The 24,846-nt window shown below is 37.7% G+C and overlaps 1 protein-coding gene across 1 annotated transcript in view; it reads left to right on the top strand.

Moving 5' to 3' along the window:
- Positions 1-12,333: 12,333 nt before the first annotated feature.
- LOC150084134 (uncharacterized) overlaps positions 12,334-24,846 on the top strand; it is a gene marked incomplete in the record, with an annotated part of 151,318 nt that continues 138,805 nt past the window's right edge. The window contains 1 exon segment of the mRNA XM_090375055.1: positions 12,334-12,791.

The raw sequence follows: 24,846 nt of genomic DNA, 5'->3' as shown, positions 1-24,846 counted from the left end.
ATTTAATTAACAAACAATTAATAGTGCTGTAATTAACAATGGATCTTAATATACATCCTGTCTTAATTAAGCAAGCTTATATTTAAAATGATTAAAATAGCTCAAAATTAAAGAAAGAATGTGATGCAATTTAGTTATCTTTTTTTGCATCTTTGTAATCATTGAAGAGGTTATATAGGAAATGCCATGTAACATCTGAGAATATTTAGTACTTTGAGAAATTAAAGGCAGATTTCAATCTCTGCAAGTTAGTGCTTAATTTTTCATTAGTCTCCACTATCAGGTTTAACAATTTCTGTGGAATACCATGGGAGGAAGTCTTTATGTGAGATGACTAGCTGCCAGTGTTTCCCTAAATTCTATACACAATAAAGTCCATTTGATCTGGTGCCAGCAGCATCTTAATTGTACTGGAAAATGGTTCCCTTGATGAGTTTAGATGCACATTCATCTTAATAGAACATTGAAACAGATTTCATACTAACACGGAAAGAAACTGATGGTTGTCATTTAAACATGGTTGGCAGATTACGAGAAACCTTTGCCAAAGATTTCTCGTAATCTGCCTTTGCCTGCGTAACTTACTTTGTGACTTGGTTACAGACCAGCTTATATCTATCATAGGCTTCCGTGTCACCTATCAATTTATAGGTATCCCATGCATTTTTCTTCTCTGCAATATGCCTCATTAGTTAATCTGACATCCATTTAGGCCTAAACCTTCAATAATATTTCTTGGTATGTAAAGCCTAGTAGCTTCCAAGATTAATTCTTTGAATGCTTCCCATTTTGAATCTGCTGTTGGTAATATCATCAGTTGGCCCCACCGTACAGAATTTAAAAATTGTCTCAGTCCTCCGTAGTCACCTTTACAAAAGCAAAAACCCTTCCCTTTACCCCTGATGGTAGTTATCTCTTTGAGTAAATCCCACTTCAGCACACTGCTGCCTAATAGTTCCTTTATCTACAGATTCTTAATGCATGAAGAATCACTACTGGTAATGAGATCAGCAGTATTACTCCCTCTAGTTGCCTCCCAAACATGCTGCTGTAGAAAACAATCATCCAAAAAATACACAAAAGCCCTTCTAGTGTGTAAGTAACCTCGCCCACAAATTTGTCAATATCTGGGAAATTAAATCCCCTATTATAAGACACTGATTTACTGGCCCACTCTGTTTCTCTGTACAGTTGTTTATTATACTCATCAGAGTCATTAGGCCTATAACACACTCCTACTCTCAATTTTGTTTTCCCAGTGCTTACGTCACCAAACTGACTTGACACTGCACTGTCCTGCCATGTCAACTGGCTATACTTCCTTGGATTTTGTGTTTCTTAACTAATAGCATAACCCCTCCTCCCTTCCTGTACACGTACTCCCCAAACTCCAATTCTGCATTCCTTATATCTGTGTGAAACCATGTCTCTGTTATCCCAACAATATCTGCCTTTGAAGTTTTGACCAATTCCTCAAATGCATGAAATTTTATTTACCAAACTCCTAGCATTGGTGCACACACAAGTATACATGCACCTGTTTCTATTCTTATCTACCCTAACACAGCCCATGTATTTACTTTTTCTGCAGTGACTCCCAGCAATCTCTGGAATCACGTGCATCTTGTTTTCCAGGCTGCTGCTCGTTTTAATAGATGCAGTGCAAAGATCACTTTCACCTCTGCCAGTGGCTACTGTTAATCTATTTTCCTGTGTATCCCCCAAGCTAGCAGTTTTCCGATCCATGTAGTTCTGCCTCGATAGCATCAGCTAATATTCTTGCACCCTTTCTATTTAAGTGTATTCCATCCCTGTAGAAGCAATCTCTCCTGTTAACAAGCACAGACCAGGCTGCATTAATCAACTTCTCGATATATGGTTGCCGAATTTTGTAGTACCACACCCTTACAATGCTCGCCTGCAGCTGAATCTTACTTGTTGGCTTTGAGAAATTTAAGACATTATATACCATCAATTTTCAAGTTTCAAATCTAGACTGTTGTTGAGCCAGTCCTACACAGTAATACCAGCATTTCTGAGGTATGACTGCTCCTTAAGGGAGAAAAATGAGGGAAAACAATGGTGTAAGTATGTTTTAAGTCCTGTGTGACAAGAAGACAAACTCCTGATTAAATCTAAATAAAATAAAACCAATTTTGCTGTGTGGCAAGGTGCTGAGTCCTGTTGAAAAATGCAGTTTGGAAAGTCTGTGTGGTTATCCCTAATAAGGTTTCAGGCACTCCTCCAAGATAGTAGTTTAGGTTTCTGTATTCACAGTTCCATTAATAAACTTAATTTGCCTCACCCCTTTGCTTGTTATGCATCCCCAGACCATCTGACCAGTGGGAAACTTTACAGTCGGTGTTAAGCTGTCAGGATGGTATGCCTCCAATTTTCGTCTTCTGACATATTTCCATCTGAGCCATGCAGGCTGAATTTAGATGGCAGTCTGCGCAGGTAGCACTGGTATCGTCACCATCCTCCCTACACCATGTGGAAAAGGCCTGGGTTCGAATCCTGTCGATGATGCGAGGAAATTTAATGGGCTTTTTTCACTCTGTGGCTGAGTAGAGTCAGTCTCAGGCATAGATAGCAAATTTTCCCCCTCCTTTTTTCGTCCAGCAAACAGACAAATCGACCATAGAACCCACGAAATTAACAGACATAAGACAGCATGGCAGATGAATTTAATTATTCAGGTGGCCTAAATATAATAGTATAAATTCATCAGAAGAGATTACGTTGTCTCATTGATCTTTTGTCAATGAAACATGCGTTTTAGCCCAAGTAAGTTGCTCTTTCCTCATTTGTTGGGTCCACAAAAGCTTCTTCTTGGGCCGATAAGCATGCAGACCACAACATTGCGAAAGCCGTCTTTGGACAGTTTGTGCACTTGTTTCAACACCAGAGGCCATCTCAAAGTCCAGTTTTAGATCAGGAGCACTAACATGGCGATTACGAAGTCATAGCCATTTCAAATATCGATCTTGGAAAGGCATAGTCACTCTCTTACGGTCTGATTCAGGTCTTCTCCTCACATCATCGGTTTCATGCTTTGATTTCAGCACCCGGGATACTGTTGACTTGTGGCAGCCTATTTTATCGGCGCCCCCATAGCCAGGTGGGCAGGAGCAGCAGTGTATAGCACATGGTTCTTGATTAGACCGGGGTTCGAGCCTGTGAGCAAATACGGAGGTTCGGAAAGGTCAGGGAATGACCACCGCATATCCCCGGAGCAATATGGCCTTAGTTGGTAATGCTCTAAAAAAACCAAATAACATAACCTATTTTATCAGCGATAGCAAACGTAGAAAGTCCTTCCTGGGTCAGGGCAACAGCTAAACTTTTTTTTCTTGGTGTCAACTGAACATATGGAGCCATGCTTACACCTCTGCAGAACAGGATACTAATAAGTGTGTATAACCTTCCAACGCTGTATTTATAGAAACGGCTGATGCAATTACTGTCTGATGCAATAGAAGCGTTATCTGACTCAGTACCTTTGCTTGGCGACAAAAAAGGACTGTAATCAAATAATATGTTATACGTTTCACTACAAATGTTACTTTTTTTAAAGTATTTGCAGCTTTTTTCCGTGACACTGTATGTTGTCTGAGAAAGGGTAAGTATGCCATCAATTAGTTTATATAATCTATTTAAAGGTTTAAACCCTTCAAATAGGTCTCCCTGCAGGTGGTTAGTATTTGGGTGCTCCAATTTATAGAATTGTTTCATGACAAGAGTATGCTTTTGTGTCCTTGTTAATTTTGTTTCAATTCACTGTATATGTTCGATGAGATCCATATCCTTCATAAAATGAGACTTCTAGACCTGTATGCAGTACTCAAGATGCAGCATAACCATTTCCATATCCAATGGGATAATCACTTCATTCTAGTTTATCATTGAGAGTAGTCAACGAAATTTGCTACCAGCCACTCGGCACTGTTCAGGGAATTCTTTTCAGACTGTATTACCCATAGGTTCCTTGAGTTTGCCATCACCCTATATGTCATACCACCCAAATGGTTTGTTATTTGGGGATTATTGCTCTCCACATGAATTACCTTGCATTTATCAAAGTCAAAATCTCAATTGTCAGTTTTCAGCCCATTTTTCCACTTTTTTCTAGATCATGTTTCAGTAGTATGTTTTGATTCCTCTCAGTAACCACCATGCTGACCTTTGTGTCCTCTGCAAACTTAGACAATAAGCTTATTTGCTTTCATCGACATTATTAAACAGTGTAGAAAATAGGAGCCCAGCACTACCACAACTTTTGTAGATTTATTGGATGATTGTTTTCTACAGCAGTATGTTCAAGAAGCAAAGGGAGTAATACTCTTGATCTGAACAACAGTGATTCTTCACGCATTAAGAATCTGCAGAAGAAGGAACCACTAGGTGGCAGTGATCACAGTGTGATGATGTAGGGTTTACGTAAAGATGTAACTACCATCAGAGGTAAAGGGAAGAGCTTTTGTTTTCGTAAAGGTGACTACAGTGGTCTCAGACGGTTTTTAAATTCTATACAGTGGGACGATTCATTATTATTTATTATTATTATTATTTTTTTCATTATATATGTACTTGTCTAAGGTGGCACCCAGACTAACGTCCATCTCCACCTGTATATTCTGTGTTCAATTATTCTACTAATGGGCCTGTTGTGTAAAGTGTGTGTAATATGTTAAAAAAAAAAACAAAAAAAAACAGACCTCTATGCCAACAGGGAGCAGGCACCACCTAAGTATCTGTTACCTGGTGCCTATCCCTACGCACGTAAAGCCCGGTCAAGGGTTTCCTATACAATGGGACCGACTGATGATGTTACTAACAGCAAATTCTAAATGGGAAGCATTCAATGAATTAGTCTTGGAAGTTACTCGGCTTTTCTAGGGATGCGCCAAGGGTGTTTGCCGCCTGGATGCCAGAAACAATTTGCCGCCCTTTAGGCCTTTTACATCAACTGTTTTCGTGTCAGTCACTGAAAAGTTAATGAAGACAAGTTCGTTTCGTATGTACATATCTTATTTTGAAGACCAAATGCATAAGACATAATATGTTATGAATGTAAATTAACTATATAATATTGGTGTAAAAAACCCATAGTATACCCATGTTTAACTACATGTAGTAGTGTAAAGGCATCGTTTGATTTTATCTCATATTGTGGCTACCTTCACAACGAGATACCAGGTATTGCACTACTTCGAATAAACAACTCTTCTCTAATAGAGGAGACTACTGTTGTTTATTCTCAGTAGGCACCACTACCCAGACGCGTTTCGGAGCTTGTTGGCTCACTCATCGGTGGATGTCTCCTCTATTAGAGAAGCGTTGTTTATTCGAAGTAGTGCAATACCTGGTATCTCATTGTGAAGGTAGCCACAATATGAGATAAAATCAAACGATGCCTTTACACTACTACATGTAGTTAAACTTATGGGTAAACTATGGTGTATTTACACCAGTATTATATAGTACATGTCTTATGGACTATGTCTTTGCGTTAGTCCGGCAAAGATGTCAGTCCGATATTGGTGCATCGTCCAGTCGTCTTAATCATCATTCGATGACCGGGAAAAAAACGTCCAACGCTTTTCAGCTATCAGAGTCAAATTTATTTATTTGCCGCCTGCATAGGTTATTTTTATTTATTATTTTTTTTTTAATGAACAATAAAAACGCAACTAGTAGATGTTCTTTACCACTTTTAAAATTAATCTATAAAAAATTTCATTGTAACAGATATAGAGCCCTGCATTGAAAATATAAAGGGAATATTAAAAATAATAAACTCTCCATTTAAAGTTTTATAATTATATTTTAATGAAAGTTACAGAAAGAAAATAATTGCATAACATAAAACAAATGGTTTTTCTTTCCAATTTATCAGAAATATGAGACCAAAAAAGAATAACAAAAATAAAAATTACAGACAGATTAAAAAAAGTAACTTGCATTAACTTTTTGCAGAAACAAAACTTTTTACAGAAATATCATCACAAAAAATAAAAGAAATGCAATGTTTATCACAACAAAGAAAAATATATACCTATAGTAAACTGTATTAACAATGAAAATTCCATTAATAAAAATAAATAAATTTTCTGTTTATACTCCGTGACGACCAAACGGTCAGAGGAGTTCACAAGATATACAGAATACAAGAAACAGCACCGTATTCAGTAGTCAAGGGCTTGAACCCCGGTCACTCAAGGCACGTGTACTTATGCACCACGCGCCTGACCACTAGGCTACGTATCATTACGTAAAATCAATTTTCCTTGCTTTTTATAATTTTTTGTTGAGATTTGTAATATAAGAATTATATAATTTAATGGCCTTTAGCGTCGGCGCCCCTAAATATTCAGCGCTCGGGTGCAATGCACCCTTTGCATCCCCGGTCGGCGCGCCCCTGGACTTTTCGTTCCAACTAAGAAATGCTGTTCTAGGTTTAGGCCTAAATGGATGGCTGATAAACTAATGAGACTCGTGACAGAGAAGAAAAATGCATGGGATACATATAAATTATCAGGTGACACAGAATATTATGGTAGATATAAGCTATTCTGTGATAAAGTCACAAAAAAAGGTCAGGCAAGCGAAGGCAGATTATGAGAAACCTTTGGCAAAAGCTTCATCAAAGACTTCATTATTTATGTAAATTCTAGAAAGAAGAGGATGAATCAGATTGGTCTACTTGATATTGATGGTTCTATTGTTGTTGATCCTGCTCAGGCAGCTCACAAACTGAATGAGTATTTTGCAACCACATCCACACACGAGAAAGTCTGTAGAGAAGTGAAGCCAGAAGCAGGGAGCTAAATGATTTTTTAATACCTGAGAACAAAGCTAAGGAGAAATTGTTGAAGTTAAACATAAGAAAGGCACTTAAGGTAGTTGGGAATCTATCCACTTATATTAAAGAAAGTAAGCAAACCTTTAGTCATAATTATGAGAGCATCCTTCGACTCAGAAGAGGTCCCCAAGGACTGGAAAAAGTGAAAATGAATCTTCAGTTCACAAGGATATCAAAGGGTGACACGAGTAATTACAGAACTGATAGTTTAACTTCTGTTCCAGGGAAAATAATGGAGTAATTGGTTAAAGAAGCATTGTAGGATCATATAGACAAGACTACAGTTATAGTTCAGACACAGCATGGATTTGTTTAGGGGAAGTCTTCTCGGACATATGCGATTGGATAATATTTTGTGGTCACAAAGGAACTGGATGCAAAAACTAATTTTTATATCATTTGCAGTATTTGGATTTTAAGAAAGCTTTTGTTAATGTTGCACATGAAAAGACACTACTGTGCAAATTGGAGCAGTATGGCATTAAGGGAAGGTTGCTGCTGTGGAAAAAGGGATGATTGAGTGAAAGGGGACAGAGTGGTAATCAATGGACACCGCTCTATGCGGGCTAATGTTATCAGTAGTGTCCCTCAGGGTTCAGTGTTGGGTCCATTGTTGTTTTGTATATTTATCAACGATATTGATGAAGGTATATCAGGGTTAATGTCCAATTTTGCAGACGACACAAAGTTTGCGGGGGCGTTAATGATAGTAATGACAGTACACTTCTGCAACAGGAACTAGAAAAGTTGAGCAGATGGGCTGGGTGGTAGCAACTGAAGTTTAATATTGACAAATGTAAAGTACTCAGGGTAGTGAAAAATGAAACGGACCCGGGAGTAATTGTGCAGTCAGATTTGAAGTTTTCTGAGCAGTTCAAAAATGCTACAAGAGTAGCTCATGGGATCTTGTCAATGATATACAGGAATTTTAGCAGGGATAAGGAAGCGATTATCCCCTCGTATAACTTAATGGTTAGGCCACACTTGGGTTACTGCATAGAGGTCTGGAGGTCACATTTTAGGAAGGATGTAGGCCTGCTGGAACGAATAAGTGAAGGGAAACGGGATTAATGAAAGGAACAAAGGGTTGCTGTTACCAAAAAAGGCTTCAATTCTGCAAATTGGTGATGTAATTGAGGTGTATAAGGCCTTGAATGGTTTGAGCAAGATCAGTGCTGATGGCACTCCTTCTCTTGCTCAGATTACACACCTGGGGAACATAAATTCAAATTGAGGAAAGACAGTTGTAGAATAGATGTGCAAAAGTTTGCCTTTAGCGGGTAGTTGATTGCTTGAACAGACTTTCATGTGTTGTTGCAGAAGCTGATAGCTTAAATAAATTTAAGACTGAACTACACAAACATTTTGATTGGTACATTATTTTAATATTCCTTCCACGGTATTATTACTTGACTCTTCAAACTCTCAGAAAAGCCCATGAGCGCTCCGCTGCCTCCTGATTTTTTTACACTCTGCACACAGCACTCACAAAGACTTCCTCCTTCGCTGAATCGTCTCCTATTCCAGAAAGTCCACAAGTTTTCACGTGTTCACAAGTTTCACGTTTTTTTTAGTTTGTGATACGTGGGATGTATTTATTTATCACATATTATTGCACAAAAAAGGAAATAAATAAAATCACATATACATTTTCCTGGCCCTTTTTGCCGCAAAATCACTCACTATATATCATCCTAATTTATTTTATCTGCCAATTCATGCTCAATTGATATTAATGATAATGACGTAAACTTTATTGACAGATTGACGATCTCAGGTAGTTCTTTATTAGTTTTAATTTTGAAAACGACCTTTCACTTGAAGGGGACTTTCTTTTACGGGATTTGTTAATATTATGTTTAACTATCCTTAAACCTGTTGTAATATTACGGTTCAACTCCGTTAAATTCTTGGACTATATATAGTGCAACACTTCAAGACATGTGAAATTGACAGGTACAATGGTTCTAAACATTTTAATTTCTTCATAAAAATTAATTTTGTCGACATCTGTATGAAATATTGAACAAAATTTTCCAGTTGTTATTTTAGGTCAGCTTCAGGCATGACTCGCAATTTACTGAGATCGTACAAAAAACCAAAGCTATCTTCTAGTTCTTTATACAATTAAATTATTTTTTCAAATGATACTACACGCATCATCAACAATTAATGAAAAGAAATTGATTTTGTAAATTTCTTCTGGGTTCCATATAGTAGTAGTAGTAGTGGCATGTGATGCAAGAAAGAAAATGTATGAGCTTATGCAGCATCAGCCAAAAAAAAAAAAAAAAAAAAAAATCACATCATTCCCTCCAAATGCCTGTCCAGTTCCTCCTTAAATTTATTCAACCTATCAACTTCCACAACGACAGATGGAAGTTTGTTCCAGCAATTAGCTACCCGCTGGCTAAAGGCAAATTTCCGCACATCTATTCTACATCTGTCTTTTCTTAATTTGAATTTATGCCCCCTTAGGTTCGTAATCTGAACAAGTGGAAGGATCCCATCAGAATTCAGCGTGCTGAACCCATTCAAGGCCTTATACACCTCAATCAGATCACCTCGCAGGTGCCTAGTCTCCAGCCACTACAATTTGCAGAACATAAGCCTCTCTTGGTAGGAGGATCCCTTCTTTCCCCTCACCAATCTTGTTGCCCTTCTCTATACACGCTCAAGTAAATCTACATCCTTCCTAAAATGAGGCCTCCAGACCTGTACGCAGTACTCAAGGCGTGGCCTGACCATTGCCTTATACAGACGGATAATCACCTCCTTTTCCCTGATAGCAAAATTCCTATATATCATTGACAAAACCCCATGACCTGCCCTGGCAGCTTGTCTGCATTGCTCAGAGAACTTCATATCTGACTGCACAATTACTCCCAGGTCTTTTTCATTTTCTACCACCTTAAGTGTAGTACCACACAGTTGGTACGTTTCTCTGGGGTTACTTCTACCCATATGCAGTACTTTGCATTTGTGAAGGTTAAACTTCAGTTGCCACTTCTTAGCCCATCTGCCCAAATTATCTAGATCCTGTTGCAGTAGCACACTGCCATTACTGTCATTAACAACCCATCCAACCTTTGTATCATCTGCAAACTTCGACACTAAGCCTGATATACCTTCATCAATATCATTGATAAATATACAAAACAACAGTGGACCTAACACCGAACCCTGTGGGACTCCACTAATAACATTAGTCCAAGAAGAGCAGCACACATTGATTACCACCCTCTGTCTTCTCGCACTTAACCATCCTTTTATCCATTGTAGCAACTTACCCTTAATACCATTCTGCTCCAATTTGTACAATAGTCTTCCATGTGCAACAGTGTCAAAAGCTTTCCTGAAATCCAAATATATGATATCAAAATTATTTTTTGCATCCAGTTCCTTTGTAACCACATCATAATATCCTATCAAATTTGTCAGACAAGACTTTCCCTTAACAAACCATGCTGTGTCTGAATTATTGCTGCAGTCTTGTCTAGATGATCCTGCAAAGCATCTTTAACCAGCGACTCCATTATTTTACCCGGAACAGAAGTTATGGGATCATTATTATTATGAAGGTATAGGATCATCTATACCTTCATAATCAAAAAAATCTTCTTTTTCGACCAACACGCCGTTCCTTGAAAGAAATATAAATGTTTAGTTCCTCATATAACCGTTTAGCTGTTGCTAAACAAGAGACGTATCTATTTTCCCTATACTTTTGAAAGAAATTAATTAACTCTTCTAAATACATCGCTGCTATATCTGTATGCATTGTTGAACTTTGCAACAATTTACTAACGAAGTGAACTTTTGTGAGTAATTCATACCAAATTACAAGACAAAATAAATTCAAATTTGTGCATATGTTTCTAAACGCTCCTGATTTCTACTTTTAGATCATCGTTGGGAACTTTTTCTTGAATTTCATTTAATGCTGTAAAAAATTCTACCACTTGAAGCCATAGAGCTCTAACGCTATCCATACGAATTCTGATGGGATCCTTCCACTTGTTCAGATTACGAACCTAAGGGGGCATAAATTCAAATTAAGAAAAGACAGATGTAGAATAGATGTGCGGAAATTTGCCTTTAGCCAGCGGGTGGTTAATTGCTGGAACAAACTTCCATCTGTCGTTGTGGAAGTTGATAGGTTAAATAAATTTAAGGAGGAACTGGACAGGCATTTGGAGGGAATGGTGTGATTTTTTTTTTTTTTTTTTTGGCTGATGCTGCATAAGCTCATACACTTGCTATCTTGCATCACATGCCACTACTACTACGACACTCCCATATAATGTCTGATAAAGGTTTTGGTGTGTACTGCGTTACGTGTTTTTTCAGTAGATCCCAACGAGATGTCGAAGATGAAAATAAAGTATCTGTTCCTTGTATTGTCTTAAAAACGTTTACTCCAAGTTCGGAAGATTTGGCAATATCACCCAAAACAAGGTTTATATTGTGAGATGCACATGGAGTATATATCGCTTTAGGCTCTCCTTCAAAAACCGCACCTGAACTCCTTAATTTTTTGTAATAATGCCTTCAATCTGTCGAATAAACCCTTTCCAGTCTTTCAAAGTAATTATTTATGTGGTTTTTTAAAACTGGATCAAATTTGGAAACAATTCCTTAAGGCCAAGGAAATGTCCATTACTGGGGTTGAAAACTTTGTCACTTGTTCCTCTTAATGCTAAATTGTGCTTTGCCAAGTAGATAATTCCTTCAATAATCCTGGCAAATACTTGATGTAATTCTTCTGTCTTTTCTTTTATTAGTTCTTCACGTCTCGCATCTAGTGATGTTCCCTTAATTAAATTTAGTTCCTTTCGATTAAACTATTCATACCTTTTGCGATGAACTGGTGACCGTTCATGTTCTGGAATTTTTGGATTTAGGTGACACCAATGATTAAATCCTTTGGTACAAAAAGCGACTTCTGAATAGGAAAAGAGTTTACAAGCAAAACACCATATAATGTCCGAACTTGATGATTATATTAACCACCATCGTTGCTGAATTTCACCATTTGGTAACTGCTTTGGATAATAGTAGTTGGAAAAGCATCTTCCATTGCTATTTTGTGGAAAATTATCAGATTTTATTTGAACTGGTCCTTTTTTAATTATTAATGTTCTCATTTGGTCTCATATATATATATATATATATATATATATATATATATATATATATATATATATATATATATATATATATATATATATATATATATATATATATATTGTGCGCGCACACACACATATATATATATATATATATATATATATATATATATCTGTGCACAATAGTGGATATATATATCCAATTCATTTATATTGTTATTTTCGTAACGAAGTTTTTTACTAGCTTTGTGATCATCAGCAACTGCATTAGTGAACGGTGACAAATATATTTTCTGTAATTGTTTATCGTGTACTTTTGCGTTAAGTAAGTTGTAGGGAGTGTTTTTTGGGCTATAAAATTATTATAATTTCAATTGTTAAAATCTGAGCTAAATTAATTTGATATATTAAGATACATGTAGTTGACATATCATTGTGCAAAATTGCTAGTCCGTTTACAGGCATATTTTAGTGATAACCTTTCGATGCTGATTTCGATGTTTCATGAAGTATCATTCTGAGGCAATGATGATTTGTTCATTGAATCTAAATGAATTAAAATTGTAGGAAATGCTTAACTAGTTAGATTTGGCTGTCGTTTGGTGTTGTGCTTTAGCATAGGGAGATATACAAAAAAAAAAAAAAAAAAAAACAAACAACAAAAATTACCCCCACCGGAAAGTAGTACTACAATGGCGTTAGCTTCAGCCAAACAGTTGCTTGATGAGTTAATGGGAAGGGATCGCAATCTGGATCCTTCAGATAAGAAAGGTGATTTTGATTGGAAAGCGCCAGAGGTAAGTATATTATATCGATTCCTTTAACATTGCTATTTAATTTCATCCAACCCCTGTTGACTGGAATGTAATTTGTATTTATACATATTGACATTATGAATGATGGCATACATTTTCTCTTCCACATTGTGTTCGTTAGTGGTACACTTTTTTTTTTTTAAGTAAGTATTTTGAAGGCTATTTAAAAAAATGACACTAATTAGAACCACGCAGCTGACAATGTGAAGGTCATGATAGCTATATTAAAATTTACATAAAAATCTTAATGCAGATTTCTATTGTTATTGACTTTATAGCTTGCAAGACACTATTTTGTTAAAGGAAAATCGTTTATTAATTCAGTATTGTACATGAACTATGAAGCCGTTACTAGTGCAGAAATTGTCATTAATAACCTTCAGTCAATAAATATTAGCCTTGTTTTTTATGATTAAATAGGGTTTTAATTCGTGCAACAAAGATTCTTTATCTGGTCATAGTGTAATCCCAAATAGCAACTGTTACAGTCAGGTGACCATAGTATTTACTTTAAGTGGATGATGACTAATGAAATTTTGGTAGTCACAGGTAAGAGCAAGGATATTAATTTCAGGAATACCGATTTTTGCAGACTAAGAACCTCTTGGATTCTACATCATTTGAGTTGAAACATACAATATAGAAAGTACAGTTGAATTATGGGATCACCTTCTACACATTCATGAAACTTTACTTGTTTGACTTTCAAACAAGAAAGTTTTGATTTTAAAGTATTTCATTACATTCCATTTAGGAAGTATTGTGCAAGGAGAGGCAGTAATGGTAAAAAGGGATTTAGCAAGGGCACATGATGCAAGAAAGCAAGCTTATATAGCATCAGCCAAAAAAAAAAACAAAATAAACACACACACCCTTCTCATTTCACCCATCCACTTGCTCCAAATGTTTGTCTAGTTCTGCCTTGAATCTGTTTAAGCTATCAACTTCTACAACAACAGATGGAAGTTTGTTCCAGCAAACTTCCGTACATCTATCCTACAACTGTCTTTCCTCAGTTTGAATTTATGCCCTCTCAGGCAATTATTCTGAGGAAAGATCCCATCAGCATTGAGCATGCTCAAACCATTCAATGCTTTATACACCTCAATTAGATCACCTCGAAGATGCCTAGTCTCCAGATGCTATACTTTGCAAAACTTAAGCTTTCTTCGTAAGAGCAACCCTTTGTTCCATTCACTAATCTTGTTGCCCTTGTCTGTACTCATTCCAACAGCTCTACATCCTTAAAATGAGGCCTCCAGACCTGTATACAGTACTCAAGGTGTGGCCTGACCATGCCCTTATACAAGAGGATAATCACCTCCTTATCCCTGCTAGAAAGATAAGACACCATGAGCTACTCTTGCCGACCATCTGCACTGCTCAATAAACTTCATATCTGCCTGCACAATTACCCCCAGATCCTTTTCACTCTCTATCACTGTCATTGTAGTACCACACAGTTGATACGTTACTCTGGGGTTACTGTTTCCCATATGCAGTACTTTACATTTGTCAATGTTAAACTTCAGTTGCCACCTCTCAGCCCATCTGCTCAACTTTTCTAGATCCTGTTGCAGCAGCGTACTGTCATTAACAACCCTGCTGACCTTCATATCGTCTGCAAATTTGGACATTAAGCAATATCATTAATGAATACAGAAAACAACGATTGACCCAACGCTGAACCTTTGGGGGACTCCACTAATAACATTAGTCCACGAAGAGCAGTGTCCATTGATTACCACTCTGTCTTCTCCCACGCAACCATCCCTTTATCCATAGCAGCAATTTACCTCCAGTGCCACACTACTCCAATTTATGCAGCAGTCTTCCATGTGCAACGGTATCAAATGCCTTTCTAAGATCCAAATATATGATATCAAAATTATTCTTTGCATCCAGTTTCTTTGTGACTACATCATAGTATCGAATCAAATTGGTCAGACAAGACTTCCCCTTAACAAACCATTTAGTGAACTTTATACAAAAGAGACAATGTGAGACAGCCACAGGGTAATAATAGATTCTTATTTGTTTAATAATTACACAGGTAACCTTCATATAACAGGGTAGTTAGGTTCCTATAAAATGTTGTGTTGTGTGTAACTGTGTTATACGGGACTAAGAAAAAGTACAAAAAGGAGGGTTACATTCCAAAAGCTAACAAAAATACACTATTTCATGAAAGAAATAAGATTCTAGATTTCGTGTATCTTCTGCTTTCTTTAAAAAATCAATAATCTGGGTTTGTTTGCATTTGCTTGATAAATCTTTGTGAATTTCATCATATGGAACTTGGCATTTTTGTAGCTCCCTTTTGAACTTTGGGCTCCTTTCATTCAAGAATCTGCATTCAAAAAATAAGATTCTAATTGTTCAGCTAACTTTATGCCTTTCCGTATGCTTTTTAGTGTAAAATTTGGAAGTTTACAATTTTCATCCACGTTATCATCCTCTGATTTGATTTGGTTTTACCTCCGATGTCATTTCCACCAAATCTGCTTCGCTAGCCTCTTTTTTAACAGTAATTCTTGAATGTCTTCAGTAATCATATCTTTTTTTTGTATTTTTTTAGGAGCATCAGCGACTAAGGCCATGTTACTCGCTGTGTATTGCCTATAAATTGCATGTGTCCTGAGGTCGATTTTCTGTTTTGCTGGAAGAAAACCCAAGTTTCCAGGAGAAAAAATCATGCAAACTTCGCCTGAGCCCAACTCAGCGACTGCGTAAAAGATCCATAAAAATTCTTCCCATCATCAACAGGATTCGAACTCAGGTCTTTTCCACCCAGTGTGGGGAGAAGGATGATTCTATCAACTGTTCTACCCACGAAGGCTTCAGTAGTCATGTAATCAAAACCTTCCCCTCTCATCGACGTAGCAAGTTCTACTATCGCACTGATTCTGTTTTCTGCAGGTTCAACCATATTTCCTGAATGAACTGACTCTGGCCATACATTTTTCCACATGCATTTAACGTTGATGGTTTTACTTCTTTCATTGATAAAGCTATGATTCCGATACAATTCACAATTGAGAAATGTTTCCATGCCTCCATTACTCCAATAGATTTGGAATAATTTTTTTCCAAAATCCTTTGAATCGATTTTCTCATGTAATGAGTTAAAGGTGGATATAATGCCTTGATCGAATGGCTGAATGAAAGAAGTTGTATTAACCTAGTACAACTGTGGTGGTAGGAACATAACTTCAACGTTTAGATGACTTAAAGTTTTTGGTTGGCTTGGTGTGCTCTCCAATAGCAATACAACTTTGAAATATAGATTTTTCCACAAGTTCAATAGCACAGAATGTAACACAGGGATTTCCCAACAAAATAAAATACTGGGATTTCTCAGTAGTTTGTTTTTTTGACTAACGAGTCAACGGCGGGGATTCAAAAAGAGTGGAAATTTTGAAAAATTACATCCAACATAATAACAGGTCCCCCCCCCCTCCTCCTCACAAAAGTTCAAAAATACCCCGTTTGCAAGGTTTACCGAAATTCTCTAACCATGTTAGAGCAAAACCGTGTTATATAAGTACTGTGTTGTGCAAGGATTGCTGCAATTTATCAATCGTGTTAGAGCGAAACAGTGTTGTAGAAGTACCGCATTATATGGGGGTTGCCTGTAATTAGATTTGTAACAAACTGACTGATATAATTAGGCAAATGAGAAATCATAAATCTAATAGAAATAAATAGAAACCACACTCAGAAACCTAAGAGAGGTTTTGGGGACAACCCCCCTGATGCAGGAACAATGTTTCATTGTTGGGCAGGTTTAAGATTTGTACAGAGTGAATAGCTGTTTGGAGAAAAAGTAACATAAGATAAGATAACATAAGTATAAAATAACAAGATTTTTTAGTTAGCATTAGGATGAGTAGAGGCATACGCAAGAAAGCAAGCTTATGCAGCCAACCAACTACCCGCTGACTAAAGGCAAATTTCTGCACACCTATCCTACATCTGTCTTTTCTCAATTTGAATTTATGCCCTCTCAAGTGATTATTCTGAGCAAGAGGAAGAATCCCATCAGCATTGAGCATGCTCAAGCCATTCAAGGCTTTTTACACCTCTATCAGATCACCTTGCCGGTGCCTAGTCTCCAGACACTGTAATTTGCAAAACTTAAGCCTTTCTTCGTAAGAGCAACCCTTTGTTCCATTCACTAGTCTTGTTGCCCTTCTCTGTACTCATTCCAGCAGCTCTACATCCTTCTTGATATGAGGCCTCCAGACCTGTATACATTACTCAAGGTGTGGCCTGACCATTGCCTTATACAAGGGAATAATCACCTCCTTATCCCTGCTAGAAAAATTCCTGTATATCATTGACAATACACCATGAGCTACTCTTGCAGCCCATCTGTACTGCTCAGAGAACTTCATATCTGCCTGCACAATTACCCCCAGGTCCTTTTCATTCTCTACCACTGTCAGTGTAGTACCACAGAGTTGATACGTTGCTCTGGGGGTTGCTGTTTCACATATGTAGTACTTTACATTTGTCAATGTTAAACTTCATTTGCCACCTCTCAACCCATCTGCTCAACCTTTCCAGATCCTCTTGCAGCAGCATATCGTCAGTAGTATCCTTAACAACCCTGCCAACCTTTGTATTGTCTGCAAACTTGGACATTAAGCTTGATGTACCATCATCAATATTATTTATAAATACAGAAAACAATAATGGACCCAACACTGAATCCTGAGGAACTCCACTAATTAGTCCATGATGAACAGTGTCCATTGATTATGGCGCCTCTGTAGCCAGGTGGGAAGGAGCAGCAGTGCGTAGTACACGCTTCTTGATTAGACCGGGGTTCGAGCCCGTCACCACCAAATACGGAGAATGTGGAAAGGTCATGGAATGACCACTGTATATCCCGGAGCAATATGGCCTTAGTTGCTAATGCTCCTAAAAACCAAAAAACAACAAACAACAACAACAACAACGTCCATTGATTACCATGCTCTGTCTTCTCCCCATCAACCACCCCTTTATCCATAGCAACAATTTGCTTCCACTGCCACACTGCTCCAATTTGTGCAGCAGTCTTCCATGTGCAACAGTATCAAAAGCCTTTCTAAGATCCAAGTATATAATATCCAGTTCTTTTGTGACTGCATCATAGTATCCAATCAAATTGGTCAGACAAGACTTTCCCTTAACAAAACCATGCTGTGTCCAAGCTATAACTGAAGTCTTGTCTAGATGATCCTGCAGTGCCTCCATTAATTTTCCTGGAACAGAAGTTAAACTCACAGGTCTATAATTACTTGTGTCAGCCTTTGATCCTCCTTTGCGGGCGCCTGAATAGCCAGGTGGGAAGGAACAGCAGTGCGTAGCACATGCTTCTTGATTAGACCAGGGTTCAAGCCCGTCATCACCAAATATGGAGGATGCGGAAGGGTCAGGGAATGACCACCGTATATTCCCAGAGCAATATGGTCTTAGTTGCTAATGCTCCTAAAAACCAAATAACAAACAAACAAACAAACAATCCTCCTTTGTGAATTGGGGTCACATTTGCACATTTTCTGTCTATGGGTACCTCCCCTGGTACCTATTTGCAGAGGAAGTAATGTTTATGATGTGCTTATGCTGAGAGATAGAGAGAGAGGGAGGTGATGGTAATCCTTAATAGAGATATGTCTTCTCTAGAAATCTGAGTTCATTGGCGATAAGCAATAAAGCACAAGAAAAGGATCCTTTTTGTGAGATATAAGACAGGACTGAATTTTAGAAGGATTGAAATTAACTAAGTTATCTTTGTCCCACTGGTTCTAGAATTACCTTTATATCAGCATTTGAGGAACTGGTAGTGGATATTTGAGAAGTTGAAGCTGTTTGTGCAGAGCAAGGTTTCTCAAAGTGGAATGTGGATTGCAATGTGCTATCATCAGCAAAACTATGAATAGGATTTCTTAATAATCAAACAAAGTCATTAATGTACAAAAGGAAAAAAAGTGGGAGAAAGAACTGAAACTTGGTGAACACCCAAGTTCTGCATTAGTAGAGAAGTTAGAAGACAGACAGCCATCTACCAACACCCGCAGTGAGCAGTCAGAGAGAAAACTGGATAATCAATTACAAAAAGCAGTTGGCAAACCATAAGATAGAAGCTTATTTAGAAGACCTTTTTGCCTGGCACGATAAAGTCTTTGAAATGTCAAGAGAACTGCTTGAATTTTACAAAACTTTTCTATTGAATGTATCCATGTGTATATATATGGATAACATAAGCCAGTATATCACCAGTGGATTGACACTGGTGATCATTGGATGGAAGGGATTTGTCACCCTTTTTAGGAACTGGCTGGACATGAACAAATTTCCAAGCAGAAAGAAAACACTAGTGGAATAAGAAAGTGTAGAAATTCGACACAGAATAGTGGTACACTCAGGAACACAAGTTTTGAGAAAAAGTGGAGAAATATCACCTGGACCTAGTACTTTCTTGGCATCAGGACAATTCCAAATTATTCTGGCATCCTCTTGATGGAAGACCACAGGAGGCATTGACTACAGTTTACTGGGAATGGTGGGAGGTAGTTTACCAAGATCATCAATACACAACCTAGAATAAAACTGGATCCTAGCAGGTCAGCTTTATCCTTAACCGAGGTGGCAATAGAACCATCTAGTTTTGACAGAGGTGAGAATAGAAATGAGAAAAGTTGCAACTGATAGCTTTGGCAAGAGACAAGAATGCTTATCTACCATTTGGCCTAGAAGCAAGTTTTCTACTCTAGCCTGTTCAAAATCTAGTTTTACTGAATAATAACTGCTTTACATTTTTTGCAAGTTTTGATGTGGGAAGATAATGAACACCTGGTTAATTTTGATTGGAGATTTTGATGCAAACTAGTTTTGATATGCAGTGTTCTTGTTTAGAACAGCCTTACCTCATTTATTGGAAAACCAAGGTTAAGATAAGGAATGAGATTTTAAGGTGGAGTGTGGAATAAAGAATTTCATCCTTACAAGAATAATTTCAGTGATGTGATCTGAGCAGTTGTTGACATCTGAAGATTTAAAACAGTAATCTCACCAAGGAAAAGAAAAAAAATCTTGCAGATCATCCCATTTTGCATTCTTGTAATGCCAAACAACATGAGGTTGAAAATGGCCGTGAGAGAAAGGCTCCATTGGAGAAGAGACCACCAAATTGTGATCTGAGGTACGTAGAGAACCACTCACTTTGACTGTATACTTAGAAGAGTTATTTGTGAGAAAAAGATCAAGTGTTGGCTGTGTGGTTAGGATTGTCTGATATTCTGGTAGGTAAATGAACGATTTATGCAAGGTCATTAGTAATTGCAAATGCCTCAATATTTCAACTAGCTAGGTCTGTGTGACTAGAAAATGGAAGCTGAAGTTGTGAACATTAAAATCAACAAGGAAAATTACCTCACTGTTAGGAAAGTTGGACTGGAGAAAGTCAAAGATAGCAAGTGATTAGTGGAAATGGGAGAATGATAGAGGCAGCAGATGAATTTAAAAGAATGGGGTAGAGAGATTTTAAGCCAGAAAAGATCAAAAAGAGATTTCAAATTACAATGTCTGATAGGGAATATTAGAGGGAACATTGCACAAGTATCACGAGTGAATCGAAAGGAATCATACAGCGAATAATTAGGACAACTGAGATGAGCAGTGGTTGAATCAATCGATAATTGGGATTTTGTCAAAAGAAGTATATAGAGTTTGGCAGACTGTAACTGGGTATACCCAGTAAAATAAAATAAAATAAAATATTTCCAGAAGCTTTCGGAACTCGTGTCCCTTTCTCAACTGACAGAATTTTTAAATACATTACAAGCAAACTGTGGCACGTTACTCATTCGTCATTGTTGTAGCACGGACGTGTGCTGCCTTGCGCCAGTGATCATCCATCAATAAAACGGTTGTCTCCAGGATTGGATGTATACGCATGCCTTTCTGGCGATTTAATGCCTTAGGGTTGTTCATTATGTTTAGTGACTCTAGCCATAGGCGGTGGCGAAAGTGTCGCGCGTGGTCCACTATCTCAAAGTCGCGCTTGGGGTCAAGATCGTGGTTGGTAGCCCAAAAATGTTCTGCAAGCGCGGACTGGTCAGTTTCGGCAAGCCGGATTGCTCTGTCGTGTTCCGTGAGGCGATCCTGGAGACGTCTCGATGTCTCACCTACGTAGCAACTGTTACAGGCCCTACGTAACAGTTGCTACGTAGGTGAGACATCGAGACGTCTCCAGGATCGCCTCACGGAACACGACAGAGCAATCCGGCTTGCCGAAACTGACCAGTCCGCGCTTGCAGAACATTTTTGGGCTACCAACCACGATCTTGACCCCAAGCGCGACTTTGAGATAGTGGACCACGCGCGACACTTTCGCCACCGCCTATGGCTAGAGTCACTAAACATAATGAACAACCCTAAGGCATTAAATCGCCAGAAAGGCATGCGTATACATCCAATCCTGGAGACAACCGTTTTATTGATGGATGATCACTGGCGCAAGGCAGCACACGTCCGTGCTACAACAATGACGAATGAGTAACGTGCCACAGTTTGCTTGTAATGTATTTAAAAAAATTCTGTCAGTTGAGAAAGGGACACGAGTTCCGAAAGCTTCTGGAAATATTTTATTTTATTTTATTTTACTGGGTATACTTTAAATAAATATCTGTTAAACTATGGACCCCAGTACTCCAGGCCCATTTGTCACTAAGTATATAGAGTTTGGCAGACTGTAACTGGAAATGGATATACAGTGAAACTTCTCCTAACGGACACCTCCCGTTAACGGACATCTCTCTACAACGGACATTTTCAAATTCCCCAACTCACCTCCATTGGTTTTAACGTGTTTGCAGCTTCCGTCTAGCGGACATTCTCTGTAACGGACGCGGACAGGCAATCTGCACTGTTTCGTTTAGATTAGCACTTAATTTGATCACCCCATAACGGACAGCGGGTGAGCTCACGGCCATTTTTCTTCCAGGTATTGCCTCAATCGTGTGTTTATTTTCTATTTCCGATTTTCTGAATTTTATCAAGGTTTATGTCGCGGTTCTAAACTCTTTTTCAGGAATTTTAAGGCACGTGTAAAACTTCTGATGAATTCGGTGTGTGCAGGGGTGGGGGAATATGGTCGGCCTTTCGTCTTTTCAGTTTTGTTCAGTGTCGTGTGAAGTGCACAATGTCTTCTCGTAAACATTTAACTTTAAAAGATAAAGTCGAACTCATTAATGCGTATGATCGGCAAAAAAATAGTGTTCGCAATCTCGCTGCAAAATTCAAAATCGAGAAGACGCAGGTAAGTGACATCCTAAAGAAAAAGAATGAACTGCTCAAACAATTTTGGCAACACGGAAATGATCAGATTCAAAAATAATTCCCGAAAACTGTTGGACTTCAAATTGACAATGCTACGTACGTGTGGTTTTGTCGCGCACGTGCTAAAAAAAATTACCATTAATGGGCCTATTATTAGGGAAAAGGCTTTGGAGGTTGCGAAATCTATGGGAGTAAATGAGTTCAAAAGCTTCTGTGGGATGGCTAGACAAGTTCAAAACTCTGCATTAAATTTCTTGGAAAACTGTAAGTGGTGAAGGTGGATCTGTTCATACTGGGATTGTAACAGAGTGGACCATCAAATTGGAAGATTTATGTCGTGATTTTGAAGCTAAGGATATTTACAACTGTGACGATATCACAGGGTTGTTTTTTAAAGCTCTTCCTGAAAAAACAATGAATCTAAAAAACGAAAAGTGCCAGGGCGGAAAAATTTCTAAGGAACGCTTGACTGTACTATTGTGTACAAATATGATGGGAGACATTGAACAACCTCTTGTTATAGGAAAACCACAAAATCCTCGTTGTTTCAAGGGCATAAAGTTGAATCTTTTGAATGTTGACTGGAAGTCTAATAAAAAAGCGTGGATGACACGAGATATCATGAGCGAATGGATAAGTCACTCTAACCAAAAACATGATTCGTCAAAACAGAAAAATTATTCTTTTCATGGATAATGCTGCATCTCGCCCACACATTGAATTGTCCAACATTCAAATCGTTTTTCTGCCACCAAACACATCTCCAGAGTGTCAGCCCTTGGATCAAGGGATAATAAAAAATTTTAAACTTCACTACAGAAAACGTGTTTTAAGACATCTCATTGCAAACATGAACGATGTAACAGTGCGAGTGACTTTGCAAATAAACTCAGCATCCTAGATGCGATTCAATGGATTTCCTCTTCAGTAAACGCAATTTGAAAACAAACTGTCGTGAACTGTTTTGTAAAGTCTGGCTTCTCAAACGCAAAAATTGAAGTTGTGAACAGCAATGTGGAGCACCAAGAAGAACAAGAACTTCAACATCTATTGATAATGTACGATACTTCCGGTACAAAGTGACCCTGGCTACAAAGGTATAGACTCAAACCTCACTACAGAAGATGGTGCTCTAGATATGAACGACATTATCATCGATATTTTTTAAGAAGTTCCTCATGAGGATGAAGAAATGGAAGGAGGTCATTCTGTCGAAGAACATATTAACGACGAACCACCGATGAAAATAGAAGAAGCGCTCATACAAATCAATCGTTTAAAAATGTTTTTCGCTGCTGAAGAAGATACTGAAGGACTTTCGATGGTTTCTTCACTCCAAACAAATGTTGAAAACAAAATTATCAGCCGGAAGAAGGTGCAGAAGAAAATAAGTGATTACTGTATGTATTTTTCTTAAGATAAAGTCATAATATGCATAGCACAATTGTATGTATATTATTTACAAAAATATTGTTCAAAATCTGTATATATTTAATTTAATTTTACATTAAACGTTTAACGATTTTTCTTTCTTTCTTTTTTTTTTTCTCCCTCAGACTTCTTGTTAGCGGACACTTCTCTCTAACGGACAGATTTTCATTCCCCTTGGCTGTCCGTTAAAGGGAAGTTTCACTGTAATTGAGATTGGAACTGTGACTATATATTTTTGAAATGAACAAGGAAGTAATTGGGAAGTTTGGATCTTTTCACAGATAAGTTTGTTCTATTAGTTTGACTATTCATGAGGTAGTCAGTAGTAAAAGGTGAGGAGGACATGTAAGAAATTATGAAAATGAAAAAAATTTTTTAGTAAAAAAAATTGAAACTTCAGAAAAGCAGTGATGTTATACAACACTGTGTGTGTGTGTGCATTATTGAGATGGTAAGTTCTACTGGTTCCCAGTGGTGTTTCTCAGCAGTCCTTGTCTGCTACGATCCTCTTCAAGTGTGCTTCAAGATTAGGGAGAATCCATTGAGTTCGGTGGCAATCAGTCTTTAGCTGTGCCATGAATTTAACTCCTGAATATGAGTTGAGTGATAAAAGTTTGTGAAGCACTAGGGTAGGGCTGTTTCTAATGCTTTTGATCATGTTTGGTATAAAGGTATTCTAAACCAGTTTCATTCTTATGGGTTGCTTGCTGTGGGTGATGGTAGATGGCACGCTGTCTTCTAACTTTTCCACTAGTGCTGGCATTTATTTTCCAAGGTTAATTCTTTCTCTCAGTGTTTTTTTCTTGTTTGAGGCATGGCAAGAAAGTTTTTTTTTTTTTTTTTAATTATGAAACCCCAAACACGAGAGGTATTAGAACCTTTTTGTCAGAAATGTCTTTTACAATGTATGGAATGGGAAAGGATTGTCGTGCAACAAGAACCAGCTGCTTTTCTCTTGAAATTGCAGTCACACCAGGGAAATGCATTTCTGTAGCCTTTAAAGCACTACATAGCATGTAGCATTGACTCTCTCCCCTTCAGGTGCAAATTCCTTGTGAATCACATTCTGTTGGTCGAAAAACATGATCAGCATCATCTTATTAATGAACATTTTTGGGTCTTTGTGATTTTGGAGTGCACACTGCCTGCTCTGATGCTTCATCTCTGCATCATGCTGAAGCACTCAACCCTGATTTCCAGTGACAAGTTGAGGAAATTAAATCGTCTTCGATGAAGTCTTCACACAATGATACTCTTCACTGCTTCTGTTAATCTA

Source organism: Mastigoproctus giganteus, chromosome 6 (assembly GCF_048544385.1).
Source record: "Mastigoproctus giganteus isolate SK-2022 chromosome 6, ASM4854438v1, whole genome shotgun sequence".
NCBI classification, from domain to species: Eukaryota; Metazoa; Arthropoda; class Arachnida; order Uropygi; family Thelyphonidae; genus Mastigoproctus; species Mastigoproctus giganteus.
This window is presented reverse-complemented; position numbering and strand designations above follow the sequence as displayed.